General features: G+C 43.3%; 1 long non-coding RNA gene across 1 annotated transcript; it reads left to right on the plus strand.

Moving 5' to 3' along the window:
• Positions 1-9,900: 9,900 nt before the first annotated feature.
• LOC310999458 lies at positions 9,901-10,402 on the plus strand. The gene is made up of 3 exons (XR_014596050.1): positions 9,901-9,941; positions 10,020-10,093; positions 10,173-10,402. It is a non-coding gene; the product is annotated as an uncharacterized lncRNA (long non-coding RNA).
• The last annotated feature ends 1,370 nt before the right edge of the window (positions 10,403-11,772 follow it).

Below are 11,772 nucleotides of genomic sequence, written 5' to 3' on the forward strand. Positions count from 1 at the left end.
GCGACCCCCTGATTTTTTAATGAGGAAAAAAACAAAATATGCAATATTTCCCAAAAATGAGATCCAAAGTGGATCACTCCATATGAAGTTATTAGAGGCTTGAACATGTCAACAATTGATAACAACATTGATTTGAATGCATTATTATTTTAGGACCTATAACAAAAACATATACTTTTATACTAACGGCCCTTGTCATATAAATGCCATAAAAAGGTAATATACATAACTTTTTTTTTTTTTTTACTGCATCAAATCTTTTCACAAACGTCAGACCTAACTGTAGATATGAAGTTTTATATTATTTTTTCTATATTTAGTATGTTTTTGTAGAGATTTGTATGGATTCTGTTTAGAAACACCAACATAAACAAAGCCTGTATGGCCTTTGATGAGGATCCAAATTTCACACACACAGACACACACAGACAAAATATTTTTCTTACCCACATTCACACCACTCTTCTGCATTGGTCCAAACACACCCAGACCAGTTTTAGGGTTTTCATAGTTTTTTACTGCTGTATATGTTGCATAGAAAGAGAAATATGCCTAAACAGCGGTTTCAGTGAAGGCCTAGTTCTCTGGTGGTTTAGGGAGACCTCTAGTGGTGGAAGGGGGCCTAAAACCTATTTTCCCTCTAATTTGAAGGGAGAGGTTTAGATTAATTCGGTATTTATGGGAAAATATTTTAATATGCCAGGATTACAGTATATCAAAAAATATGTGTTTATAATGGGAGTCAATGGGCCCAGATTGGGCCTGAGGGTAGCGAGTGTGTATGCATAATAAATATCTCCGTTTCTATACACCGTACAACAAGGGGGATCTTGAATTTTAACAATAACAATAAAACACACATCCTGACCAAGTTTCATACAATTAACTTGTAAACTGACCGAGATATTGAGAATCAAAACATAAAAAACGCAAAATATAAACAAAGCCCATTTAGCTATTTTATTATGATTCAAACTTTGCACACACACCGACACACACACCGACAAGATATTTTCTCATCCACTTTCACACCAATCTTTACCATCAGTCTCCACACACCAAAACCATTTTTATGGTTTTCAGCTTTTTTATTGCAGTGCAATCTGCAAGGTAAAAAACCAGGAATCAAGGTCTCAATGGAGGCCTGGTTCTATGGGGGTTTAGGGGGGTCACCTGACCCACAACCTATTTTTTCTTTATTTTGAAGCCAAAAGTTTAGATTTATTAGGTTTTCATGGAAAAAGCATTATAATATGTCAGGATTACAGTGTATCGAAAATGAGTGGTTTTAATGGGAGTCAATGGGACCCGTTTGGGCCCGAGGGATACCTACGTAACTAAAATGTGTATCTCCTATTCTATAGACTTTACAAAGGTGGGGATCTGGAATATTAAAAATCATCATAAAATAAACATTCTTGGGAAATTTCACTGAGATATTGAGGATCAAAAAAATATGAATTTCAAAAAGGACCCGTTTGGGTCCCTAGAGGCCTCAGGGGTTAAGAAGATCTTTCACTAAGAAGGATATGTAAGATCGAGCTGACCCACTCTTACGAGTCTTCTTAGCGACCAACGCTCACTTTTTCAAGGCAAATCAATATCACACTAAGCAAGATATTTAAACAGTGCACATTGTATGTTTAAAACATATTAAATTATGTGCCGAAATAAAAAATAAAGAGATAAAAAATAAAATAAGAACAATAATAAACTAAATATGAGGAATAACTGCACATCAGGCACACAAATAAAATTAGTCATCATGACTATCATTTATCATAACTTTTTATGCACACATCCACGTCCTATATCTGCATGAACATCAAAAACAACCGTTCTTAAATCAACCCCTAGTGTCGCTGTTGCAATGTGTTTTTACGCAGTGGGGAGCTTCTTGGTGTGGTGGGGGCATCGCAAGCAAGGGTCGGTGTCACGGAGTGTGGCAGCCGTGACACCGATCCTCCTGTGCCATGTTATACTGGCACCAAAAAGACTGTCATGCATTAACACTCCACTGCCTAAATATATATGTAGCCTATATACATATGTATAGCATTAATCATTCAATGATGATGAGAAAAGAAAAACGTGTTGACCACCAAAATAATTTTTTAGTGGGTGGATTCGAACCCAGACCACAGTAATGCTTCAACTTGCAGTGGGGATACTCTATCAAGAGAGCTATTTGCTACCTTGTGTTTTCATCCTTCCTAGAGTTGTCTGGCTGTAAACCAGCCAGCCCCTGCCTACGTTTTTATTTTTTATTTTCACACACATCAATCACATGGTCACGCAGCCGTCTCTGCCGCATCATTACGCGGCTGTGCCGTGTCATCTACGGCCAGTCCGTCACTGCCCGTGACCAACACGGTAACAACAGCGGTGAAGTTTCTAATCAGGCCCGCGGACACCGGGACCTTTGTTAATCCCATGTTTGGCAAGTGGAAATCCCGTTTTTCGGTTTTCGGTGCAGCTGCGCTTGTCACTGTATGTGATTTATGCGCGTATTAGGTGGCGTGTGATATAATAATCGATTTGCCTGGCATCGATTGATTCAGTTTCAGTACCGTGGTGGTGGACAGCTCCCGTTAAGAGCTTTAAGGTTCTCCTAAGAAGGCAGTTAAGAACGCATCTGGGAAACACCCGTATCTTAGCACTCCTTCTTAGCCGAACCCTTCTTAAGAGCCTTCTTAAGTCCTTAAGAAAGATCGAATCTGGGAAACGCGGCCCTTATCACGCTGTACGGGCGTTCTAATAACCGTTTATTAGCTAACGTTACATCAGCTGTTAAATATCTTAGATTGTGGCAAACTTTGCACGGTAAAGATGGACATATTTCCACAAATAACATTTGATTTGAACTATGAATGGTCATCATCAGACTCGGAGGAGGACGAAGGGAAGGAAAGAGGCCTGGATACATCAGCACAAACCAGGGGCCTCATTTATCATTGTGGATACACCTTTTTTTACACCCTTTTTCCCCCGTTTTGTGCGTACGCACTTTTCTCCGCCAAATTTGGGATCTATCAAGCCAAAACCTGACGGGGAAAAGTGCGGACATTTACACCCATTTTGACCCTGGCGTACCGTGATTTACACCTGTTTTGAGGAACAGGAGGAATTGGTGACACCGTTGCTGAGTCAGAGAACTGCAGTGTGAGAGGGAGAGAGGAGCGGAGTACATTTAGAAGAGCACAGGAGGATTTTTTGAAGTAATTGTGGTAGTGGTGAACCGTTGCTGCTGGCAATCCAACCGGCTCTATAATAACACTAGGCTATATGTTAATTGATAAACAGAGCGGATTGTGGATTTTGCTTTTTTGATTAGGCTATGTGTGACGTCCGACAAGGATCAAACCATCCAAGTTTAAAAACACACCGGCAGCAGCGCACACTGATCTGCAGCCTAGAACTGTTATTATTCTGTCACCTGAGTTAACCAGGTGCACGTGAGTTTGGAGCTGACGAGAGAATAAAGAGTGAGACAACGCGGCCCTGAGGAGGAACTGTGAAGGACTCTGTAATGGAAAATGACCTAAACCGAGTCCAGTAGAGCTGTAACTGTGTAGTGGAAAGGCGTGCAAAGTAATGGTAACTATCGTCCTGCTTCCTACATTGTTTTAACATCTAGGTAAAAAAAGATTTTCTGGGATAAAGGGGCAGATTACATAAGATTCTTCTTCTTTCTGCTCCCTTTTGTTGAGATTTGGGAGGTTTTTGTTTTTATTGTAGCTTATTAAAGTGCAAGATCATTTTTCTGACTGATTTATTGCCCGTGTATCTGCTTTCGGAGAAGTTCCGCTTCTTTCCCCCGTCCTCCGCCCGTTGTCTCCATTGTCACTTTGTTGTCACTTGTTGCCGCTCCACAGAGCACACATGGCTAATTAAATATGCACGTGCTGACCATATATAGTTGTATATAGGCGTTCCGGAGGCGGAGTAAGAGGTGTGTTCAAGTGTGCACCATTCTTGGGTCCGGTGTGATTTATTGCGGAGAGTTGTGCGTACGCACAGTTTGATTGATCTGAAAAAGGTGTAAATATTAAGGGTGTACGCCATTTTTGTCTTTTCGCCGTACGCAAATATTTAGTAGCAGTTTTACACCCTCTTTGATAAATGAGGCCCCAGACATGGTGAAGCAGCATTTAGCTGTTATGCTGCTCACAAGTGGAACAAACTACCAGCAGAACTGAAATCAGCCCCAACTGTCAGCACTTTTAAATCCAGGTTAAAAACATTTCTCTTTTCACGTGCTTATAGCTGAGAACTTAAAACTTTATCTATTTTCTTTTATTTTACTTTTATTTGCTCTTGCTTTTAACTCTGTTTTTAGTGTTTTGTTTGTTTTTATTCTGTTTTATGCTTCTTTTTTTAATGTTTTGTCTTTATGTGAAGCACATTGGGCCCTAGTTTGCTGGCGCAGCGCAGGTGGCGCAAGGTAGCGCAGCCAGTCTAATGCAAGTTTCGACCAGCGCAGCCGAGCACTAAGTCAGATTGGAAGATTTGTAGATCGCGCTGCGCTGAGATAGGCGTGGCCGCGCAGCAGGGGGAGGCGTCACAGATTCTGCTTGGTGCAGTGGAAGTTTCGTGGGAAAATGTCCCGCCGAAGTTGCGCTGAAAGCTCGCCACCTCCAACCAGGTCTACTCTCAGCGCAGGGCGGAGCGCAGCAGGTGCAGTGGAAGTTTGGCTGACTGACCTGCAGTGCACACACGTCACCAAGACCTCACAGGCAGATCTCCACAGTTCCAGACACATTTCAATGCAATAAATATCCACAATAACCACTATTTAATGCAACTAACGGAATCAACACGTGAATTTATATCTATATAGATTGTCCCGTCACATCTGACGTCAGATCAAAGCAGAGATCAAAGGCTGTCGGCGCGTAATGGAAACTCCACCTGAATTAACACAGCAGGGACGAACTGGCACTGAAAAGCAGCTGTGGATGTCCCAAAAGCAGGACTGAGGGTGGATGACTGCATGTCCCTGCCGTGTTGAGATACCACTCTGCCCTTGTGATGATCGCTTTATTTATTTATTTATTTATTTACTTATTAGTTCATTAACGCCAGCGACCGCATCAGGCAGCCGTAATGAAAAACAAAACACAAATCTTCATCTCTCTTAGTCCACCACCACTGCCTCGGTATCAGATAGTCAGTATATAGCCTACTACAGTATACTCTGCATCTCTATCACAGAAAAAAAAGAGAAAAAAAGAGACGGACAGAGAGAGAGAGAGAGAGAGAGAGAGAGAGCGTCCTTTACGCGGATTTCATCCGTTACGCATGGTGTTTATGTTGTGATTACACCTCTCATCATCTTGCTTCACAGGGTTTGAATAAATGTGAGTTTCTTGGTAACACTTTACAATAAGGGTCCCTTAATTAACGTTAGTTATCACATTATTAAGCATTAATATATTAACTAATGTATAATTAATGCTGAGTAATGCATACATAATGATAACTAATTACATTATTATGCTTAATAATTTATGAACTAACTTTGAGTAGTAAACATTAATTAACTGCTTACTAATAGGCAACATTAATGAATGTGTTTTCTAATGCTAAGTAATACATAGTAATGATTGTTAATATATCTGTAAACAGTTAATTAATGCTTAATAATGTACTAACTAACGTTAATTAAGGGACCCTTATTGTAAAGTGTTACCGGTTTCTTTATTAGTTTATTAGTTGTTGTTTCTTATATTGGGCAGGGGTTCTCAGTGTATCAGATCAAACCTGATTAAGGATATTTGTATTAGTAAACTCATTGTTGGTCACTCTGAGCTCGGACCTCCGGGGAAACAGCTGTTTCCTCCGGGGAGAGGTTCGGCCTCTGGCGTCGCTGTCTCCTCCGTCCATGTCCAAGTATAAAATGACAAACTTGCAGCGCGCATCGCCCTCCGCGCAGTTAAAGGTGAGGAGAGGAGCTCATTTGATTGGTGAAGATCTGACTCGGCTGTGTCAAACCCACTCCACGCCTTTCTCTCCTCCTTCTGTCTCCCTCCCGCCCTCTCTCCTCCCTCTTCGCCGTTTGCGCCGGGAGGAGGGACGAGGGGAGGGTTTACGCTGGTCTAAGTCTGACTGCGCTGTCCAGCAAACTTGCGAAATGGACCTGGACCACGCCCCGTTGGCGTGGCGAAGCTGCGCTGATCACAGACTTCACCTGGTCGACGAAACTAGGGCCCATTGAGTTGCCTTGGTATGAAATGCACTGTATAAATAAAGATGCCTCGCCTTGCCTTGCCTATTTATGAACAAAGACAAGGTGAACTTGGTGGAACTAACAATGACAATGAAACCTGGATGACTGAAATGCTTCACATTCTCATCAGATTGTTTTGGCTCCATCATTGAGAAGAAACTGAAGTGAATCATAAAACTACAGGCTGTGACAGCTGTACGTTGTTCAAGTTAAACCAGTTTGTGACATGACCATGACATGGGTTATGCCCAGCTCATTCAAGAGCATAACTAAATATGGAGGACCACACAGCGACCTGGTTTCGTGTCATGCCACCACTGTGGCCCATCCCATATGAGATTACAAGACACAATAACACAATACAAAAACAAAAACTAGACAGTCCTTCCTGTAGGTGTTACCTGCCACACAGGTGTGACATAAATAAACAACTTAAGATTACTTTCAGTACTCAACTATATATCGCTCTTCGTCTCGTTGCCCAAGCCTTTTCAAGAAATAAAGAAAATGCAAAAATAGTCAAATGAAAAAGAAGTTTTAGCTTCTCAGCATCGTCTAACCACAGAAATTTGTTATTTGGATCTACTTTACTAAACAATTTTTGTCTTATAGAATCATAGAAAGGACAGTAGAACACAAAATGATTTCATTCTCCACCTCTTGGATGTCACATAAATTACAAACTCTATGGTCTTCTGCTGTGCCGACATATCTGCCTGTCTCCATATGAAGACCAAGAACACCAGCTCTCATAGAGCACAGGGATCTTTTCTTTTTAGACAAATTATACAAAACATTGTTTTCTGGGCCAAATACCTGTTTTATTTCACAGTAAGTAGCAGTTTTGGTTTACCCCAAGTATCTAATGCCCATCTATCTTTTTTTTTTTTTCTTTATTGATAGTACATAGTGAGATAGACAGGAAAGGGGGAGGCAGAGAGAGGGGGAATGACATGCAGGAAAGGTCTGCCCGACATGGGATTCGAACTGGGGACGCCTGCGTTGAGGACTGTAGCCTCTACATGGGGCGATCGCTTTAACCACTGCGCCACGCACCGCCCCAATGCCCATCTATCTTTACTTTGTTGAAAAATAATTTATTTTAATACATTAATCTCAACTTTCTCTTTGTTATAATAATGGTCTTCATATCCAGCTTTGTTACGATTTAATCCTAGTATCCTATTCCATAAACGCACCATATATACACTCCACCGTACCTCATTGGGTTCCCAGCCCATATCTCCCATCACGGCTAGTGTTGGTGTGAATTTATGTACGCCAAGAAAATACCGCATGGCTCTATTTTGTACAGCCTCGCATTTAGGGTACTGTTTGAATCCCCATACTCCTACTACATAATCTAACACTGGACACACACAACTCTGATATAATTTGGAGTATGTGTACTCAACATCCCTCAGAGTCTTTATTTTAGCTATAACACCCCCTAGTGCCCGATTTGCTGACTCAGCCAGTAGCGATGATCCCTTCATGAAGGTCATGTGTTCATCCAAATAGAGACCCAAATATTTGTAGCCTCTTGAATAATTCAACTTTGCCTCTCCAAACTGAAATTGGAAATCACTTGTTTGCTTAACAGGGTTTTTAAAATGCATAATTTCTGTTTTCCTTTCATTTATCAAGAGTCTCCACTTTTTACACCAATCGCTTGCACATGTCAACATTCTTTGTAAATCAACCTCTATTTCCGCTATCAAAATAATATCATCCGCATATAATAAAATACTAACTTCCTCTCCTCAACATTTTACTCCACAATGCAGATGTTTGATTTGCTTGGCTAGATCGTTAATGTACACAGCAAATAAAGTAGGAGACAGTGCATCTCCCTGCTTGACTCCTGATAGTGTGGGGAACCAGTTGGTATAGGTGTTATTTACCTTCACACAGGCCTGGGGTGCACTGTAGAGCGAGCAAATGTCCTGATAGAACTTCCCATCTATCCCTGTTTTAGCCAGTCTATATGCAAGGAGGTCTCTGTTGATGTTGACTGTAAATTTATTGTACAAACACAAATTAAGTGCAGTCAAAAGAACAAAATCAAACAGAACACTGGAGTGCCTGGGTGGAACCTGCAATCCTGGAGGGAGGAAAGAGAGGCCGCCATCTTCAGTCGTGCCCCTTTTTTTCCCGATGGTTGGGGCTTTCACAGCTTTAACAACTAGTGGTGGTTAGTCTACACTTGTTAGCATACACTTGTTAGCCTACACACTACACCTCACTGGTCTCAAACCTATTCATTCATTTTACTCAATCGCTACTTTCCTAACGAGCTAATCTGAGGAGAGCTTTGGTGACTTTATGACTGTCTACTGTTTACAAACCAATCAGTGTCAAGTGTAGGGAGATGCAGCGTATGTAGGTGATGAGAACAGGACGTCAATATGTCATAAACAGTTATTTGGTGTTTAACTGGAACCAACCAGATCAGATAAGGACAATAAAGGAGAAACATCTTGAACCTTGGTTCAGACCAAGGTGTGAAAATGCCCTTAATCCCAAACTGCATCCTGTTCCTTGTTCCATATTAGCACCACCTGTTAGCGTCACAGCAACCTTCAAGATCTGTGGGAAAAATGAGTTAATATGACTGTGATTGAAGTGGGTTTGTATTCTGAATCTCCCACAGAACTCAGGATTGCACTTGTTGGGAAAAGTGGAGTTGGAAAGAGCGCCTGTGGAAACACCATTTTAGGAAGACAAGCCTTTGGGCCCTAGTTTGCTAGACCGAGCGCAGTCTAAGCGCAGCACAGCTTCGCCACGACAACTAGGCGTGTCCAGGTCCATTTTGCAAGTTTGGTGGGCAGAGCAGTCCGACTTACGCCAGCGCAAGCCCTCCCCTCGTCCCTCCTACCGGCGCAAACAGCAAAGGGGGAGGAGACAGGGCGGGAGGGAGACAGGAGGAGGAGAGAAAGGCGTGGAGTGGGTTTGACACAGCCGATTCGGATCTTCACCAATCAAATGAGCTCCTCTCCTCACCTTTAACTGCGCCGCGAGCGATGCGCACTGCAAGTTTGTCATTTTATACTTTGACATGGACGGAGGAGACAGCGACGCCAGAGGCCGAACCTCTCCCCGGAGGAAACAGCTGTTTCCCCGGAGGTCCGAGCTCAGAGTGACCAATAATGAGTTTACTAATATACTTTACCAGGATTGATCTGATACACTGAGAACCGGTGCTCAGTGTAAAAAACAACTAATAAACTAATAAAGAAACTCATATTTATTCACACCCTGTGTAAGCAAGATGAGAGGTGTAGCCTATGTGACCGGGTGAGTCATCTCCCTCCTGGTCACTGCATGGCGCTGTTGTCAGCCTGGCGCAGGTTAATGGGGGGACGGCACTGTTAGGTGATTAAAACAGCTGTGTTGGTCGACATTTTCCCTCTCTGCTTCTGCTGTGCGGTGCGTCTGGTGAGCTGGCCGGCGTGCTTGTTTGTGTCCTCCCGTCGTATCATTAAGGTAGGAATTCTGCGTATTTGCTGGTTTGTGTTTGCTGTTATTGGGCCTGAGGCCTCATCCTTTCGCTCCGTTGCAGTGTTGGAGCAACGGCGAGCTGGTGGAGCGACGCTGTGTGTGATTGGGACAGGTGTGTTTGGTCGCTGTTCTCCCTCTCTGCCTCTGCTGTGCGACGCGTTCGGTGAGCGGGCTGGCGTGCATGCCCGAGTCTCCCCGTCATATCACTAAGGTAAGCATGCCGTGTTAGTTATTGTTTGGTGTTTTACTTTTATTGGCCCTGGGGCTTCATCCTCCCGCTCCGTTGCAGTGCTCGGAGCGGCGGTGAGCCGGAGGGAGCGGGCGGTTCTGGTGGGCGCGTGTTGGGTGCAGTAGAGCTCAGAGGTAGGCTGCTCTAATTGTCTGCTGTTGCAGTTTTACATCATTGCGCTAGTTGTGACACTGTCTCTCTCTTGCTTTACAGCGGGGCGCTGTAACCAGCGGCCCCCACTCTCCTAGTTCTGCACACTATCCTGCGTCCTGGTGTGTTCCGGTCATCGGCCACCATGATGTTTGCTGCTGTTTTGTTTGGCTCGATTACATGGTTTTGATTAAATGATTGTTGTTGCCGACGATAGTGACCTCGGAGACATTTAACAATTTATTTATTTTCTTTCTTGTTTTCCTTTTTCTTTTGTGGGGGGGCGGGTTTGATAATTGTTTAATTGTTCTCTAATTTGTATTTGAATATTTTAAGAAGACTTCATTACGTTGGTTTTGTATTATAAATAATATCTAATTGTTCTTGGTGTGTGTGAGGAGGTCAACTAGACTGCGGCCATCTTAATTTTTCCCTCTCTCCCTGTGGACAGGTGCTGTAGTCCAGCGCGGCGGCCCAATCCCTGGTGGTGGCTTCTTCACTTCTCCATTGCGTGTGTATGCAGTGTCACGGGTGATATTATTTTTCTTGGTTTGTTTCTCCTTCCCCTTGGTTTGGTTTAAGGTCGCCGTGGCTGGCCCAGCCCTGTCCATTCCCCTTTCTTTGGCCCAGTCTTTTGTGAATGTGAAATATTTTGGCAACTATTGAAGTTTTATGGAAACAATATTGTGACAATAAATTATTATTCTTTTTATACCTGAACTCTCCCCTGTGGTGATTCGAGCCTGCGTGACCTTTTTCATTTTTATAAAAAACAGTAACTATTTCCTGGGGCGAAACTCCCCAGGTGGCGTTGTTGGCAACCACTCACCACTACTCACCACTCCACCTCGCCACATCTTGGCGTTGTCGGCAGGATCACCACATTTAAAGGGGCAGGGACTTGTTTTTTTTTGTTGCGTTTGTTTTTTTTGTGTTTGTTTGTTTTGTTTTTTTTTTGCTATTGAGATTGATTTATTTTTCTTTTTCATTGATATTATTGTTTCTAGTTACAGAGTCAAAACAGCAGCATCCATCCCAAGAACCAGACTTCGGTATCGTGAGTATTGGTGCTATTTCACAGCCATCATGGCGGATGAGGTACAGCGACTTAGGGATTTAGTGTCACAGCTAGAGGCAGACAATGAGCAGCTACAGCGGGAGCGCACTGCTTCCCGGGACGTGCCCGGTGGAGCTGTTGCAGGTCCCTCCGGTTCAGCTAGCTATGCCCCATCTAGTGCTGCTACTGTCACGGAGCGGTTGGTTGTGGTTCCCAGAGACCGTAAATGTCCTTTGTTTAATGGGAAGACAGGTTTAGGGATAGCTGAGTGGACGGAGGAGATCGAGGCATGCATGCGGGTTCGCCACCTTTCTGCCGCCGACAAAGCCCTGTTCATTTTTGATCATTTAGATGGGGAAGCCCGAGAGGAGATCCGGTTTAGGCCCAGCACAGAGCGAGGAGATCCAGCTAAGATTTTTGCTATTCTGAGGGAACTGTATGGCTGTGCACAATCTTATGTAACGTTGCAGCAGGCCTTCTTCTCTAGGAGACAACAGGAGGGGGAGACTCTGCAGGAGTATTCCTTGGGCCTGCTGGCTTTAATGGAGCAGGTTGAGCGGTGCGCACCCGACGGGATTCCTAATGCTGGGGATCTTTTGCGTGACC

Source organism: Trachurus trachurus (assembly GCF_905171665.1).
Source record: "Trachurus trachurus genome assembly, chromosome: 16".
Classification (NCBI taxonomy): Eukaryota; Metazoa; Chordata; class Actinopteri; order Carangiformes; family Carangidae; genus Trachurus; species Trachurus trachurus.